The sequence below is a fragment of the Cyprinus carpio genome, chromosome A10 (genome assembly GCF_018340385.1).
Source record: "Cyprinus carpio isolate SPL01 chromosome A10, ASM1834038v1, whole genome shotgun sequence".
Lineage (NCBI taxonomy): Eukaryota > Metazoa > Chordata > Actinopteri > Cypriniformes > Cyprinidae > Cyprinus > Cyprinus carpio.
The window spans coordinates 6031834-6047913 of NC_056581.1; the positions used below are offsets into that span (position 1 = coordinate 6031834).

The 16080-nt window shown below is 35.5% G+C and overlaps 1 pseudogene; it reads right to left on the bottom strand.

Moving 5' to 3' along the window:
• Positions 1 to 4943: 4943 nt before the first annotated feature.
• Positions 4944 to 7247, bottom strand: LOC122146333 (annotated as a pseudogene).
• Positions 7248 to 16080: the final 8833 nt, after the last annotated feature.

Consider the following 16080-nt stretch of genomic DNA (forward strand, 5'->3'; position numbering starts at 1 on the left):
TATTTGCCTTTTGAGAATCACGAGGGATCAAGTGTGTGTATTAGAGAAGCTGTTTATCATTGTTACTTATTAACAAGGCAATGGTTAGAGAACTGGGTTTCTTAAAGTCTATTAAGACTTTAAGTCTACTACATTAGGGATGTCTTTATTTTTGGGAATCTTTTATTATGCTTTTTTACTCAAAACCACAATCAGTTTTTTTTACCTCAGTATGAACACCTGACCGTATTCCGCCCGTTCCGTGGCATTCAATGCGATCATTTCTGTACCAGTCAATAAAAGGAAACTTTTCCAGTGGTCGCTGATTAAAAACCATGTGTTGTTTCACAACCAGAGATGTTTAATTAACACTGTTAATGTTACTGAAGAAGGAAACCGCATGTAAAAAACAAGCAGCTTAGCAAGTATAGAAGATAATAATAGAGGACCGCAAGTGATTCTAGCTGGAAACCTTCCTTGTTCTGCACATCCAAAACTCTTCAACTCTTTTTTTTCGCACTTACCTGCTTAATACCCAAAGGCTAAGAAGAGAATAAAGTCAAAGGTTGTAATTGCGATATATAAACCCCATCTATCGATTGCGAAATGTAAATTCAGAAATTCAAGAAAGTCAGAATTCTCTGACGCCCTTAGTACGAGTTTAAATATCTTTGTAATTCTGACTTTTTTTTTCTTCAGATATTGCCAGAAACAAAGTCACAAATTTATTTTAGTCTCCATAGTTAGCTTGAGAAAAAGCTGTGTTACCTGAAGAATGTGCATGTAACTACGTCAAAATTAGTAGCAATTTCCAAAAAGCCCAAAGTATACAGTAAATGATGACGTGAACACTTGGCAATAATATGTTTAAAGCCGAACATTTGCGTTTCAAAGTATATTTCATTTGATTGTGTGGTGCAAACTTGATTACATGCAGACTAGAAAATGAACTAAAACTAGACATGTTTGTCCCCTTGTGGCCAGATTAGTGGGCATGGTGTGAGCTAAATGGACACGATTACAAAAATCGGGATCCACGCGTACGAAGGTATACTTGGGCTAAGAGTACCCCCAGATGGATTTTTCTGTAAGTTTGGTCGCAGCGCAAAACAAATGTGCCATACGAGTCGTGAGATTTTATGGTATTGAGAGGACTATGTCGCTACTTTCTATGTCAACAAATGTGATCTCGCAGACATACGCTATATGGTGTCTTTTTTGTATCTTTAACTCCAAGCTGTGCCTTAGATGTACTGATCACGTTGAATACTTCTACAAGAGCTTGTTCATGTATTTTTTTTTTTTTTTTTTTGAAACTACTCAAAGGCTGTTAAATGTAAAATAGCCGGTTAACCGATACAAAATCTGGTGCCAGTTTTCTCTCTTAACTCGTCATAGTGCTTTTTGAAAGGCTTTTCAAAAGTTATCAAGAGTTATAAAGTTATAAAGAGGGGGTTATCACAGCGCCATTTTTAATGTGTCCACATCCGTTTTAGTGCCGTAATAAAATGCTGCATCCTGTAATAACTTCAAAAAAATAAAACGTCCAAAGGTTAAAGGTGATTTTCAACAACTGTGCCTGTGGCAGCTCCATGTTTTCATTATTGTATTTTATCAACGGATGAATGAGAAATTGTTTGAAATTGGTTTCTTTTTCTTCCAAGTTGGTCTGGAAACCTGAGAAACATACCCTAAAAACAAAGGGCAATGCATCGATCAGCTAGTACTCTAGGTTAGCTAACGTCCGATTTCTTCTCCTGTGGTTTGACACATTTCCTTTTTGAAACAAGAAGTTTGCTGTGGATCACATCTATTAAAAGAACCTGGCTTTAGGTAGGCTATGTCAGTCACTGATTTGGTATTTGCTAATGCTAGTGGTATTGAGGGAGGGGACACTGTCACTGTAGAGAGCTTTTGATTGGATAAAAATCTGTGTAGTACAAGATGAGCCATCAACATTTTTTGGTTCGTTTGCGGTTAGGAGAAAGACCGTTTTAAATCTGGCCAACATTTATGAGTAGGCCTACACAATAGATTAGCTTCAAAGTTATCGCCACAAAACTCTTAACGATAATCCACATTTTGTGGATGGTGTCTAAAGCGTTCAGCTCAGGCAAATAATAGTTTTTAAAACAGGTAATAAAAAGGCTTTAAACTGTTTTCAATGTACCTTGCTTAAATCTCACTATGGATTAGCAACGGGCGGGACCCTTTTTGTAAGTCTGTTTAGTTTAGTCTGTTTTTTCATTTGTAGGGAAACCCGGCCTCCAGCTGTTTTTTCTTTTTCCTCTCGAATATCGGCAGAATCTTGGCCTGTTAACATCATTCTCCATTGCTCGTCTTTTCCTCTCTGCTACTCAACACCATAGACTGTATAAAAACACATAGAAAACAACACATACACACACAACGTTTTCGGTCTTTTGAGAAACTTTTGCGTTCACTCGCAAAACTTGGGGAGGAAAAACTACCGGCCTATTCAGTGCTTTTTTAAGTTTTCTTGCAAAAAACCGTTTCTTTTGCGTTCCTTCGAGAAATTTTTGCGTTCTCTCTTGCACAAGTTTTGCGTTCTCCTGAGAAACATATGCGTTCACTCACAAAACAATACTAATGTTTATAAAACATGCAGCGGGAGGGAAAGACTATATTCCAATGCTTTTGCAAGCTATAACGCAATTTTATTTTTATTTTTTATTTTTTTTAGAACGCTATTCTTTTGCGCCAGCGTTCCACTCTTTCCCCTAATGAACAAATTTCTCTGAAAATGCAATAGCCTACTTTTCCAAAAAGAGCGCTAAGGTTTGCGAGTGATTTTTTTTAATTAGTAATATTTTTACTGACAAGTCCTTTTAGGGGCTCTGTAGCTAACTACAGCGATCAGCAGGAGAAACAGACTGCGCGCGCTGTTGGAACGGAGGGTGTCTGTGCGCGCGCTGTTGGAACGGAGGGTGTCTGTGCGCGCGCTGTTGGAACGGAGGGTGACGCGAGGTTATAACGATTCAAGTGGTCTGTTCTCAAGGACTGATGTGTTAATAACGGCCGGCCGCTGAAGGCCCAGTAGAGTCTAATCCAACTCATGACTGTTGCGATTGTTTTCTTTCTTCCTGTTTCTTTTTTGGTTTCTTGCTGACCTCATTGCTTTTCCACTGTTCCTATGACGACTGTCCATAGTCAACAGGATCTGACTCTTTATATTTTCATGGCAAAACACATTACACATCGGAAGCATGCCCTTAGCAACCCTTCTGGGGGCTGGTGCTATTAAAACAACACTGAATGGCTCAATCATTTCAACTGAGTTGTGATTACAGTGTAACGCAAACCATATACAGTACCCAACTCATCGAGAAGGAAATCAGAATTAAAAGGATAAGGTATACATTTAATTCAAGATATATTCAGAGAAATCGAGTTTTTTATTTAACATTTTGTTTTATTGGTATTTGTATTTCTCCACATTTTGCTTCTTGGGATAAATATGATTAATTATTTTTTTTAAAAATAAAATTAGACACAAAAGTGAAGATCGTTTAATTGAATGAAAGTTGGTGTGAATATATGGCATCAATTGAGAACAGAATTGTCCTATGTGATATTTCCTTGTGTTTTCCTTATCGAGACATCATATGCAAGAGTTCAAATGAAACATGCCTTAAGCATTTCCTCTGATCCCAGAGCAGCTGTTGGCACTGATACCACGCACACGCACACACACAAACACACACACACGCACACACACACACTTTGCTATGTTCGCTTGAATGTTCTTTATGTGTGGTATGTAATCTATGTAAAATGCAGATGGGAATTGAAAGGTCATTCAATCTGAGATTGCCAATGATTTATAATCCCAAATCCACTCTTTTCCCTCTCCAGAAGTGAAACGTGTTGTGTGCTGGTGTTTATTCTGTTGCCTGTGCTGTTTGAGGATGTTTGCTTGCTCTTAAAAGTGCATAATCCCTTGGATGATGAAGATAAAAAAAAGAAAAAGGAAAATTTAATAAAAGGGGAAAAAATGGTTATCTTCTCTGTTCTTAAATTTCAGTTATTTGTACACAATTTATATAAAAATAATTTTGCATCAGGAAAACCAGAATTAAGTAGACTTACAGTATGCATTTTACATATAGACTACTATCCTTTAATAGACTTATCATTATATCATCAAATTTGATAATCATCACGAGATTTGTGATATTTGAATTATACATGCATACATACCTACATTCATATATGTATATATAACTCAAAATCTAACTTTTAAAATTTACTATTTTTTTAAACTTTTTTTTTTAAGATTACATGATATTAATAATAATATAATTATTATTATTATTATTAATAATAATAATAATAATAATAATAATAATAATAATAATAATAATAATAATAAACAAGTATTTACACAGCTTTTTGGACCCTATTGTACACTCTGTGCTGTCCAGGCAGAACAGTACAACTTCTGTTCAGTTTACAGACATTTCCTTCATCTCTAAAACAAAATACAATGCAGTGTGTAATTCAAATATGGGAAAAACACATGTAAAAAAATCTTCATACTTCAACCTTCATATTACCACAGTATATTGGTCTTTGTGTTTGAACAAGTTTTGAAGACCTTGTTTTCAAATGGTTCTGTCCACAATTATTTCATTACCAAGCTTTTTTTATTTTTTTACAGTCCAAAGTATGAATCCTCACAGTTAAACTTCACAAAAGTGCAGATGCATATTACAGATTTTGCCACAAGATGGTGCTCCTTGTAAACAAGAATTAGCCAGATCTCTGGTCATTCGTGTTCCAGGTTCAGAACCAGGCTAAGAAGTCTTTGAAAGCTACTTTGAAAGGTTATCTTTTTATACTTTCAAAAAACAGTTCATACAGCCCTCACCGTCCTCTTGCATATGGAAACCTGATGAACTTTCATTGTCAGAGATGTTTCAGGTGCATTCACAGCACTGTTGCTATGTGCAGTAAAACGAGCTCTTATTCGCGGTAGGCGATGCATCAGTATGCTTCCAGGAGTCAGTAGATGTAGATGGGAAACCCTGTGGAGATTTGGGGCCATGCATAGGGTCTCGAGCAGAGGGCGGAGGGCTCCAGATCTTGTGTGTTCTTCTGAGGCAGCGGCCATGGAGAACGTTCTGGAAGGCCTTCTTGAACTCCTGACTGAAGCACGGGTAGATGATGGGGTTGAGGCAGCTATTTAAGTAGCTAAGCCAGAAAGTAATTTTGAAGACAGTGTCCGGGGGTCTATGGGATGGAAGATGGAGCCTTTGGAGACACAGAAAGAAATAAATGACAAATTTACTATATGGAGCAAGGCAGACCTCTATCATTCATAAGCTCACCCCAAGACAGAGGGTCAAATGGTTTAGGATGTTTCATATTTTCAAAGGCTTTGCTTTGATGTGTGCATTTCCTTCCAGTATTTTGAAAGCTTTGAATTGGATGCACAAATGACTGACTCATTGCATCTTAGCTGTCCATTTACTAAACACACGGGTCAAACAATAAGCTGTATTTCCATCAAAGTTAAAATGATTCGCCTGCAAACACGTGGAATCCATACAAAAGATGGTTTTCTGAACTAGGGCTGCTGTTAAAAGCCTCTGTTCTAGGTTCATAATTCATTCCTTTATTGTAAACAAGCTCATTTAAATGTAATCTAAAAGGCCCAGCAAGAATTATGTCAATGCTGTTTACGCACAGAGGCATATTGTGAGAGAACATTGAGTCGTTTGGAAACATGGGTGAGGATAAACATCAGAAAGTAAATTTAATGTGTTTCGCTTGAAAACAGCGTGTCTATCAAATACGCTCACATACTTCATTTAATTTCACGAAATATTCAGTGGCAGTATGTTCTTTAGAGATATTGCAGTTTAAAGGTAAGACAAAATTTTGGTCATCGTTTACTCACCCTCATGTTGTTAAAAATACAACTTACTTCATTCTGGCTGTTTTTGAGAAATGAAAATGAATAAGAAGGAAACAGCCAAAATGACACTCATACACTATATTTCTGCTGAAAACCGTAAAATAGATTTGCATGAGGAACAGACCTAAATTTAAGATATTCAAATCTCATTTGTGGCTGTTATATTTATATTTATTTTGCTGTGTGTTCACAAAAATGTGTTAGTTTATACTCACTTATGGGCAGCACTAGGAAAAAAGGCAGCCAGCAGAGCACAAAACATCCCACCACAATCCCCAGAGTCTTGGCAGCCTTCTTCTCCTGGGAGAACTTGAGCAGACGCATGAAGGCGAAGCACGAGTTCTTCGAGCGCACTCTTTCCTCCTCCCCAGCGGCCTGCTGGGCGTTGTGACAGTGGATCCGCAGGGTCACTCCGTGCTCATTTAACTCATTCGTCTGCCAGCCCTTCCTCATAGAACGAGTCTTTTGCCGGGCCACCACATACACTCTGCAGTACATTACCAAAATCACTGTCAACGGCACGTAGAAGGAGCATGCAGCGGAGACGGAAGATGGCATATCCTGGCTCTTCATTCACTCTGCAGACCGACTCGTCCTCCGGCATGGGCTCCCTCCAACCGAACAGCGGGCCAATGGAGATGGCAGCCGAAAGAGCCCATAGTGCCACCACTGCTGCCAGTGCCCTTCGACCTGTAGCCAAGGAAGGGTACTGCAGCGGGTAACTGACGGCCATGTAGCGATCCACAGAGATCACGCAGAGACTGAGGATGGACGCCGTGCAGCACAGCACGTCAAAGCGCAGTCCAGGCATTACATAAATGACGACCCGAACACCCAACGGCCCAAGGCTTCAGATGCAGCGGAAAACGGGAGCACCATGGAGCTCAGAAGCAGGTCTGCAATGGCCAGATTGGCAATAAAATAATGCGTCATGGAACGGAGATGGCGATGGCACACACAGAGAGAATGACCAGGATGTTGCCCATCACACCAAATATTATAAAAAGCATCAGGCACCAGGCCCAGAGCCAGCGTCTTAGTGATGTCAAATGCAGGTATCGCAGTGCAGTTGGGACAGTTCTCAGGAAAAAAAAAGGTTGTTAAACTGATGTTATCTTCTGCTGGAAGAACGTTGGTCATGGTGTAAGAGTCCCTATGTGCAAGTTATGAGGTTAAGATTGAGTAGCGAACATGCTGTGCAGATGAATAACCATCCATGAGTAGTAATATATGTTTGTGGTTTCAATACAAATACGCTTTAGTAGCCTGGCAGTCACACTTGAAGAGATTTGACTGATGATTTCATCATCTCAGGTATCTCTTTTGATATCAGACATTAGCCATCATAGGTTTTTCTGATCTTGCAACCTTAAAAAGAAAACAATTACAGATAATAAGCAGTGTTTCTGGCAGAACCAATCACCGTAAAGCAATTTGGAGTATGCTAACATGAAAAAATAATAATAATAATTCAGGCAGATTTTAACCAGATGTTTAAACAAAAAAACAATTCTATTTTTCCCCATATTGTTTAACTTTTTTATGCAACCCCTGTATGGATATGTATCTTTAACTACAAGTATAATGTTGGTTTTTGTTTTAGTTCTTGTCATTGTTATGTCCCTCAGTCAATGTGTCATGGTTGTGATTGTGTTGTTCTTGTTTCTCACTGCTTGGATTGTGTCATGTGATCCTTTTTGTTTGATATATATAGCCCTCATGTTGCCAATGCCATTGTCTCTTGTCTTGCTTTGTTTTGTGTAATCTACTGCTTGGTGAGTTTGTTCATGTTTTTGCCAAGTCTTGTTCATTGTTTCTGCTCACTTTTTGGATTTTATTAAACTGCAGAAGGGTTCTTGCATTCAACTTGCCTCCAGTTGACGTTCATTACAAGAAGTTAACATAAATATCCAATAAGTAACTAAAGTGATTTAAGTTTCATTAACCGAATGAATTAGCATTGTAACATTGCCTTTCCAAATAAAACAGTAACAGTTATCTGCTCGAGTAGCCTGCTGTTCTTCTTTAAACTGTTATGCCTACAGTGAGTATTTACAGTAAGAGCATACAGTAAGTATGCATTTCTGAATTTAGGCCATTGTGTTCTGTTCAGACTGATTCACTGATTCATTAGAATAGATTCCTAGTTTCATTTTGAGATTTGCGATATATTTTTGCAATGTATGTTTGTTTTCGTTTGCAGTCAGCGAGATGATCACAATTGAAAGTTGTGTATTTTTAGTATATATTATTTTGAGGCACTTACAAATCACAATTCGGCTGTGAATATCTGGCTATGAACCACTTATGTCTTTAGCTCAATGCGACTGATTCTTAACCACTCTGCAATCTATTAAGGGGATGGAAAGTGCCTGTTTCCTTCAAGTAACTATTGGGTGAATTATTTCAGTGTAGCAGTTGTGTCCTGTGGATGTTTAGACGCCTCAGTTCACAAAAAACCATTTAGGAATGATCTTTTTGTCAATATGGAGTGATGCAACTAACTGCAGGAGGCTCATATACAGGCCAAATATCTTTCACTGAAACAGAAATAAGAAGTTTCTGTCCCAATAACCATTAGGAAAGAGAAATATAAGGTGTGTTTGTGTTGCATGATATCATATATCAGATATCATAAGCAAAGATTGGGGAATTTCTATAAAGATTTATACACGAGTCGCCCGCCAGACAGCAACACTGAATGGACTCTATAATGTCTTGCAAGAGCAATATTTCAACAAAACATGGCAACATGGAAATTAATATGCCTGGTGCTTACAAATAAAAAACTAGATGTATACAATTCAAACCATAAAATGTATGATTAAAACAAAAGTCATGTTTTGTTTTAAATCAGGTGTGTGCTGACTCTGAATCTGTCTATCATCCATCTGGTGAGCCTGGGCTATGGGGGGGCGAAAATATACAACGCCCAAAATGAGAGGGGATCTTAAGGATAATGATTTTATTAAATTATTATACAGTGTAATGTTTGAAAAATTTATGCAACTGGACCGACCAAAAGGCTTCCTGTATTTTTGTTTGAATCAAATTTTTTCATTTAAGGGGGGGAAGTTGTCACAATGGAAAGAAATCAAAATAAATGAAACGAGTTATGCAACATAAATAATATTTGATGATATTGTAATGATATAGGCCTATATGCAAATTACTTCAAACTACAAATACATGTCAACATTTATACATGGCTGCTGAAAACAGTCACATGACCTTGGCGCCTCTGAAAGATGATGTCTGTGTTGAAAGCACCATGAAACACGTGATTGTCCCATACAGAGTTATATGCCTTGGTATTAATGTAGCAGTAATGACTTTCAAGATCAGTTGGATCAAAAAGTGTATTGGTGATCTGATTCTATTTGTTCTTTTATTCCTCATAATGTTTTTAAGAAAGTGGGTGGTCTTAATTTTCTTTTAACCTGTAATTTTTCACCTACCAAATTACCCATAAAACTGTCTAAATTTCATGAGCAAGCACTCTTGGCATGGAAACTGTGTTTTGTACATAAATGTTTTCTCCTCACAGAATGAAAATTGGAATAACAATTTGATTTAAAATTAAAGGCAAGAATACATTTGAATTTTGAAGAATGGTTGGATTATGGTTTCAAACTACTAAGATTTATTCTTATGATTCAAAGTTCAATTTTCCTATAAAATATAAAGAATTTTTTACAGTAGTTAATGCTATCCCTTCTGGGGATAAATTAATTTGACGAGCAGCCAAATGTCTTATAATGTAGATAATAAAGACTGTAATTTCTTTGTAAATGGCAAAAACGTATTTGATAAAAAATGATATAGACCAAGTACAAAAATTTCATGAAAAAAAAAAAAAAAAAAAAAAAAAAAAAAAAAATATCAAAAAAAAAAAATGTTACTGGAATTCCTTTCTAGGGATGTTAATTGGAGAAAGGCATGCTGTTATCTTACAAATTTTGCATTTCAAAAAAGGTAAGAGAAAATTCACCTAAGGTTTTACATAAAATATATCCAAAATAATATTTTACTCTCTAAGTTTATGAATGTTGGGAAAGAATGTTCTTTCTGTAATTGTACTGAAATTTGTTTTTTGATTGTCAAAGTGTACAGACATTTGGGGGTTTATTACACTTTCTCTGCCAAAAAAGTTAGATTGATGATATCACTAAATGTGAAAGCAGTTATTTGTTATTATGAGCATGAAGATAAAACATATTGACAATTTTGTAAACTTGTTAACTAAATGTTGATTGTCCAAATCTCCTCCTTTATACATTGTTTTCTGTAACAAACTCATTCTTTTTAATAAACTCTCTTAAACTTGTAAAAAAAATGTAAAAAGGTAATTCCATTCTCACATATTATGAATCTATATTTGGCGTCTTGTGAATGTCTTTTTTTTTTTCTTCTTTTTTCATTCATCCTTTGGAGCGTTGACTTAATTGTGCTGGGTTTTTGAACTGTTTATTAAAAGTTATATGAAAAGTTCTTAATAATAATAATAATACTAATAATAATAATAATAATATAATAATTATAGTAGTAAAATAAATCATTATCACAAGACATGTCAGTGATCACAATTGTGAGCTCAATTTTTAATAAGCAGCAGATAATTCACATTACGAAAATCATTAAGTATTTTTACATTAAATGTAACACAGCAAAGGTGAAAATAAATATGTAGGAATATGTAGGTTTATCTTATACCTGATACTAGAAAATGTTTTGTTTGCATCTTCCTTTTCATCATATTGAGCTATCTGGAGTTTGTCCCCATCTTTCAGTGTGTGACCAGGAATAACTTTTAAAACTTTTCAGAAAAAGACGTGCAGATGTGAAATACTTTCCCTCAGCTAGGACAATCTGGGGATTAAATGAGTTAAGAAAACGTGTCGTTTGAAATGTACAACACAACCACTGCAAGATGAAACAGTGGACATTGGACATTTGACTCAAAACCTGACGGAGACATGGCAGCTGAGACAATTTACCCCGTCAGCAGCAGTTGTCTTGCCTGCTAGTTCTACTAACTGTCCACAAATTAGACATACTGCCACACTAAACAGTAAAACAGTTTCAGCTAAACAATTTGATAGCAGTTCAAACGAACTCGAAATAGATTAATTGTCAAGCAGCTCTTCAGGTATGAGGTACCGGGTTTCTTATACCATAATAATCGCGTCTGTAATAGTCGCATGCTGCGTTCGCAATTATATTCATTCAATCAACCAAACAAAACATCGAATTGCGTTTTTTTTCTTCATTCCGACTAAATACCCTTCTCAAAATTAACTGCACTTACCTTAATTCAGAGCAACATGTGTAAAACGCGAATGAGTTTTAAAAAACAATAACGCGAGTCTGACGAGGAATCTGATGAGATGCAACAGTGTTTTGTGCAAATTGTATCAGGCTTACTCTCTCTCTCTCTCTCTCTCTCTCTCTCTCTCTCTCTAATCTCTCTCTCTCTCTCTCTCATGGTAAAGAAGTACATTTTTAATGATTAAGATTTTTTTCATACTAAGTTGTTTGCATGAAGCATTGTAAAGTCATATCAATTTTATCCGTGTTTTCCTGCTTATAATAGGCATAGTGTGTCAAAGATATTGTGACTAAGATAGGCTACCAAATTTTATCACTGTTGTCAGTGTAGGGACGGTTTTTGCAAAAACACGTTGCAATGTCTTAACATGCTGTCCCTTACCACAAACAGAACAGAAGTAAGCTATATTATTAAATTTCAGTGTCTTAATTTAGATTAAATTTATATTTTGTAGTTCAAATGTATTGTAATAATGAACCAAAACAGTTGTTGTGACTTATGTTTTTTTTTTTTATCCATTTACTATTCTGTTTTTATACAGCCAATTTAACTTACTGAAGACTCTATCTGTCTACACATAAAATAAAGAAAATTTCAAAATTATATTAAAGAATGAGTTTAAATGATGAATAGAATGATGTTTAATTACATTTTTAATGAATGTTGCAACTGCCTCTGTGGACTATTGCAACTGTCCCCTGTTGTGGGGTCAGTTGTAACATTTGACTTTGTCTATTGAAGTATAAATTGTAAGTATCATATGTACACATGTTTCAGTAATGTGGATGAGTAGCTGACAGATGTGGCTTTGTTGTATTAAAATGTTGGCTTTCTAATACAAACAGTCTCTGAGAAACTAAACACTCTCCCCCTATTATATACTTCAATTTCATGTTTAAAAGATGAGTATATACAACTGTAATCATTTAACCCAAAAAAAAAAAAAAAGTTTTTCAAACATGTGTTCGGTGTCTGAAGACATTAATATCATATAATATATATATATATAGATTATATATATATATATATATATCTATATATATATATATATAGTACAATATACTTTAAACTAATTATGAAAGCATTTTTTTTTCAAGAATTTGAGACTACTTAAACATTTCTTCTGTTTTGCGACTTCCAAACAGTTACACAACCTAGTTTGACTGACAAAGAAGATCAAAGTGAATTTTAATTCAGAATGTTCTTTAGAAAGAGATTTATTCAAGTCATTGTCTGTATCAATTGCATTTTTTGATGTATTTTTGAACAACAATATATCTTAACTAAAAAACAAAAAATAAATAAAAAAAAGCATTCACGTCATTGACTCCATGTGCATTTTAAACCTGAAGTGCTTTTTTGTGGGCCTTAGGTCTTCTTGTGTTGGTTTGACATGAAAGTTCTGAGCACATTTTGTTTCTGCTTGAACAGTCGGTGGGACGGGAATGGTATAATTCATCAGCACTGATCAACTGACGTCCCTGAAGGTCAGCTTTGGTAAATGAAAGTGGAATGTCACAGCCAAAGAAAATAAATGATTTATGGGGCTATATGAAATGGCAGTCCCACCTGTGGCTGGAAATGTCACTTTGTATTTCTTCAAAGTCCACTACTTTCTCTCGAAGATCCATCATCCTGATTTGTTTCATAAATGGTATCAAGTCCTCAATCTTATGACCAGAACAAGAAAAGTCCTCCGGTTTCTTCAAAGGTTGCGTGCCTCTGTTGTCATTGCATGAGAACAATAAATTCGATGTCATGTCATTTCAGACTTCTTTATAGGTTTATATGTTTGACTGCTTCTTGTTCCCATCCATTTTTCATTGTATGGAAAAGAGCAGCAGTAGTAACATTCTTCAAAACATCTACTTTTGTATTCAACAGAAGACCGTGGGTTTGAATGACAAGAGAGTGTAAATAATTCATTTTCATTTAATATTTTTCTCCAAAAACAAAATATAAATGAAGAACACATGCACCCTCTTTCTTCTTTTTGTTTATTTTTCATTTTTGGCTTCATGCACCATGTCCATCATAGAGTGGCCTTTATTCCTGTAAGATCTTATGTCCATGAACTTTTGTGTCCCTTAAATCAAAACCGTGAACACTTCTGTCTTGTGTTTTTCATATTCCTCCTTGCCGTGCTGATGCAGAACTTTAATGCAAGCATGACTGATTGCTTGCACTGACATTGAATGCCTTGGCTTCCATCTCCTCCCTTGTTGTCACTTTAAATATTTAAGCTATTGAAGCACTTGCCTAAAAGCTGCAGTCTCAAGACGTGCTGCGAATGTTAATGGTCCTTCATTGTTTAGTTGTAGGGTTACTTTGGAAGCCAGCCAACGTCAGCAGTTTTGCACAAACCATAAAGAAATATAGAGGAAGGAATGAATCCTCCACATAGACGCTGACAAACAACGGAGCAGATGGATGGGGTTTAGCACTAAAAAGTCTTGGCCTGTTAGAAAATGCATCCAATCCAACTGAGCCATTACAGAATATTAGAATAACACAAAAATACCACGGTCAAAGTGCTTATATTCTCAATGTATAAAAATCATAAAATATGATTTTACCGCATCATCTACACTATTATTTATTTTATTTTATTTATTTTATTTATTTATTTTTCCAGGCTTTCTTACTTGAACCTATATACCGAAAAAGCAAATTCCTCCCCTGTGAAGATGGATATTGTCACTCAATTTAGTTACAAAAGCACTGTCATTTAACAAACAAGTCAGTTTTAGAGGCTGGTTATAACGTTTAAAATAATCAAAAGTCACCAAACACCAATATTTTACGTATATCAAAAAATTCCTTGTAAGAGCTATTCTTTATTCAGCCTAAGCACTGAGAATCATGCTGAACTCATTCCTCTACATGCAATATCTAAAGTGATAATTTAAGTGATATTTACTCACTAGAAATTTAGTGTAAGAGCTGGTGTTTGGTGGAGAACTGCACTAATTCCTCAAAAGCAAATTCCAAATCTAGGAAGGTCTGTAAGGTCACAGCACACACGCACACGGAAATTCATTATAATGTATTATAATAATAATTACCTTTAAATTTGTTTAATTTATTAATTATTATAATGGTATTTATCACTATCATTTATTTGTATATTATGTTATTTATTAAAGATATTTTTGAATTTATTATTATTATTATTATTATTATTAAGTCAGTTTAATTAGTATTGAGAGACACGAAAAAATCAGGTTGACTCTGGGAGTCATTTAAAGTTTTTGTTTGTTTATTCTGTTTTTGTTCACTTACATTTATCTCTCACAAGTAGATTTTAACCGTCAAAAACTACATTTATAGGATTATTTATTTTTATTAATCCGTTTTGTTAATTTGTAGATATTTGCTGCGTGGCATCTATCTACTTTACTTTAATTATATTAATTTAAGCTAAATTAAAAAAAATATGTCGTCATTTGGACTTTTTGCGCATGTTTTTTTTTTTCTGACATTTGACTATATTGCATTTTATTAATTGTAATCATGTTATTTTACTAATGTGCAGTTTAAAATCGAATTTAAATATTTACGTATTATTTTACCATTCTAATATTCTTTAAGGTATAGGAGCAAAAAAACTGTATTTTGTTATTAATTTTTCCTCTTTAGAAATGATATCCCGTTCATCTGGGCCCCATACTAAGACGGAAATTGCGAATTGTTGGCTGCCGCGGTTCTTTCTTTCCTAAATGCGCGCGGCAGGTTGGAATTCCGTGAATAAGGAAGTAAACAATGTCCGCAGAAGGTTGAGCCATGTGTTCTTCGTCATGGATAAAGCGACCAAAGTTTTTCCGTAGTGCTGTGGAGTAGCCGTTACAATCTAACCCTGTCGATCTGTGTGAGTATAATCGGAATAAACGCTGCTATAAACTGACAAGCAAATAACGTTTACAGGAACAAAAACAGCAGTACGACATGTTGATGATGAACTCACCTGTACTTTATAAATAACCTCTGTGGGTGTGCTTATCTAAATTCTGTAATAGCAGCTATTAAATAATTACCTAGCTTGAGACAGTAGACCACACCCCGATTATTACCATAATGTATCAAATTTACTGGTAAATGAGCTTAAACTGTTCGGACCTGTTATTATTTAGACAGTAAAACATGACAGTCTGAAAATGATCTACCATGAGCCAATTTCTACTCGCACTATTGTCAGTGATGCCTGATCTGTACTGGTCTTCGATAAGTTAAAACTTTCTTTCTGCTCAAACCCGCAATAAACCACAACAGGGAGCGGTATATGCATGGACTCTCTAAGTCCTATAATCACGGTATCAGTTTGCTACTCTTCCAGTGCTCCATAAGCTCATAAACATCATAATGATGGCCACCGGAACAAAACACAGCCAGTGCTGCTCCAAACAATAGCTGGGTCAAATACTCCAGGGCTGGCAGATAGCGATGAAGGATACATTGATCTAGTTTAGTGAGAAAAACTGCCTATTATATAGTATTATATATGTGTTTCCATGGTTGCTTATTTATCAATAGGTGAATAAATAAACAAACACTGTTTAAATAGTTCAATGAAAACACACACCTAAAGTACCCTACAAGGCTAATTGTCCCTTAGTCAACGTTCCTGTTTCTGGTTGGCTCTATAATTGATTGTTGTTGGATCCCTTCTTTGGCTGGATACATTAATGGTCTTGGTGAGTAACATAACTGCAGTATTAGTAAATATCTGTCGTCGGTATTTTAGACTAATGTATTGTCTTTGGTTTGTAGTACCCAGATCGCACGATTCCAGTTCTGCTCATCGGCAGTCCTATCCTGTTTCTTCTTCCCGGAT